Raw genomic sequence first — 2,827 nt, 5'->3', positions numbered from 1 at the left:
TAACCACTCGATTCTAATTTCAATCTCAATGGTCCAATAGATTGCATGGACGGCAGCAATTAATCAACCATTGAGTGCACGGAAATACTAAGTTGAAGTGTAGACTCAAATGATACTAGTTTATTTCCAAGTTCTGTCCGCTACTTTAGAAAAATCCCAGAGTTCAGATGGGCACAGATAGATAAAGAAATCAAAAAAATAGATTCGCCGTATCAAGCACATCAAAACAAGATGTTGAATATCTCATGAGAATCTGTTAAAATGCGGAATAAACTATTTTAACATGACTAAAACCTTCTCTATCTATATATAGTATGGAGGCGAGCGGGTAAGAGCAGAAAAGTGTTCCCAACTTTAGAAATCAGGCAGGAAATGGAGTATTCAAAGACGTTGGGTATTGTGGCATTGATATGCCTTACTATTCCCAAGATATCATGTTCTTCGGACAGACTGTTTAGTGTTTGGCCCAAGTACTCCAGCAGCGATATTGAAAATGTAAGAATAAGGGTGAATATGACGCGCAGATCAGAGAGAGAGTTGGGCTTCTCTGATCATATGCGCTTGGCTGTGGATCGAAGTATGGGACGAAAGAAGAAGATAGAGGCAATTGCAAAGCAGCAGATAATAGGGAAATTAGACGCTGAGACGCCCGTTCAAGTTGGGAACGGAGAATATCTGATGAGCGTTGGACTGGGAACGCCCTCTGTGAGCTTTGAGGCTATTGTGGACACGGGGAGTGACCTCATTTGGACTCAGTGCAAACCTTGCGAGGACTGCTTCTCTCAGCCCACGCCAATCTTCGACCCCTCCAAGTCCTCCACTTTTTCTACGATTCCCTGCGGCGATTCTCTTTGTAACGCCTTGGGGAGCACACAAACGGGATGCAGTCCAGATTGTACCTTCATGTATCAGTATGGCGACGGTTCCTTCACCAGCGGCGACCTGGCATCGGAGACACTGTCAATTGGGAGCAGCAAGGTTAAAGGCATTGGATTTGGATGCGGGCATGATAATGAAGGACAAGGATTCTCTCAGGGCGGTGGTCTCGTGGGACTGGGAACAGGTGGTCTCTCCCTCGTCTCACAGCTCGGCTCCAAAGCAGAGAACATGTTCTCCTACTGTCTCTTGTCCATCACCGACTCTTCTTCACAGACCAGCCCTCTCTTTTTCGGGCAGGGCGCTTCCATGAGCGGAGGCCAGACTATGTCACTCATTAAGAGCAGTGTCATTCCCACTTTCTGGTACATTCCTATTACAGGAATCACCGTCAATGGTAAGGCAGTACATATTCCTCCCGGAACTTTTGACCTGCAACCGGACGGCAGTGGAGGTATGATAATTGACTCTGGAACCACAATTACCTTTATGGATGACGCTGCCTACTCTCCTATGAAGGATGCGATTCAGTCCGCCATTGACCTGACTCCAGTAGACGGGTCTTCTACTGGGTTGGATCTCTGTTACGGGACATCATTCTCTCAGGTCACCTTGCCAACTGTCGTCTTCAACTTCAAAGGCGGCGCGGATTACGAGCTTCCAGCGGACAACGTTTTTCTTCAGGTATCTGATGATCTCCTGTGCTTGGCGATGTTGGGTGGTGGGAATCCTTCCATCTTCGGCAACATACAGCAGCAAAACTTCCATATCCTCTACAACGACGCTCACAACACGCTCTCTTTCAAGCCCACCAAGTGTGATTCTCTGTAAATAATTGCAACTCCCTTCCTCTTCCGTTTACCCCCTCCCCAGTTTCCCTCTTCTTCACTCAATTTCGAATGTCATATGTCATATGTTAATCTTTATGATTTATCTTTATTGGCTCTCCAGTTTAATTTCGTTTGTCTATCAATAAAAACACGACTCTAAACAATCTTCTAGGCATACAATCATTTATACCTACATATAATAATGATAGTGTAATTTTACTTTACGTAAGGTAAACATAAAAGTTATATCAGTGGAGAGGTTACTAGTAATTTTTCAAAATCGCAGAAGAGTAGAAGTTTAGGACAAAGATAATCAGAATTACTTTGATAGAAATAATAATTTAGACAGTTTTCTTATGCACCGATTAAGGATGTTTTGTTTTCCTCCATTCACCGCTTTTAACTAATAGTTCTCATCCACCGCATATATAGACATCGCATACAAAATGAATATGTAATAATTAGAATAGGAAGTTTGAATGCATATATTTTCTTAGTTAGACATCAGTTCCATCGAATAGGAATTTCTCATGCTTTGAGTTAAATCTGCACTTAGGATGGTCAGCGTAATGTTTCCTTCAATAGAGTTATGGTTTAGGTGGCATGCAACTTCGTTTGCAGTAGCAATTGTTTTTGTATGAATTTCTGATTTTTTTCCTATCATACTTGACATAGAAAAGGTTTCATGAATTGTTGCTTGAATGTCATCAAAGGATCGGTGTTCTATATGTAACAAATACAAAAGAAAAACTCCTGCGCAGTGGAGATGGACAAATCGTCTGACCTTATTTCTTTGAGGAGATCGTATATTTGAAAAGAATTTCAAATCTGCATGGTCTCTCGGTGTGGGATATGAAGTCCAACTGTAATTGTGACTGTTCAGCGTTTGTGGTTCTTCGTTTCAAGGCTAAGCTATAAGTAAATGCATAAATACTCATAGACTGCCATGTACTAGATGTATGAGTTACATGTAAGAGTTATTGATTAATATAGCGATTCTCTGACTAGATATATGAGTTATTGATCAATATAGAGATTCTCTGCTTGAGTAGGTAAGTTCCACATACTTATTTGGTTTTTCGTTGTTTTCTTTGGTTTGCCGCTCATCATCGGTGTCTCCT

At 41.7% G+C, this 2,827-nt stretch overlaps 1 pseudogene across 1 annotated transcript; it reads left to right on the top strand.

Moving 5' to 3' along the window:
* Positions 1-349: 349 nt before the first annotated feature.
* On the top strand, positions 350-1,832 carry LOC149568583 (aspartic proteinase nepenthesin-2 pseudogene; annotated as a pseudogene). Its single transcript, XR_016361692.1, has one exon. The product of XR_016361692.1 is annotated as an aspartic proteinase nepenthesin-2 pseudogene (transcript).
* The last annotated feature ends 995 nt before the right edge of the window (positions 1,833-2,827 follow it).

The sequence above is a fragment of the Cupressus sempervirens genome, chromosome 3 (assembly GCF_028749045.1).
Source record: "Cupressus sempervirens isolate cs-2001-9-10 chromosome 3, ASM2874904v1, whole genome shotgun sequence".
Lineage (NCBI taxonomy): Eukaryota > Viridiplantae > Streptophyta > Pinopsida > Cupressales > Cupressaceae > Cupressus > Cupressus sempervirens.
This window is presented reverse-complemented; position numbering and strand designations above follow the sequence as displayed.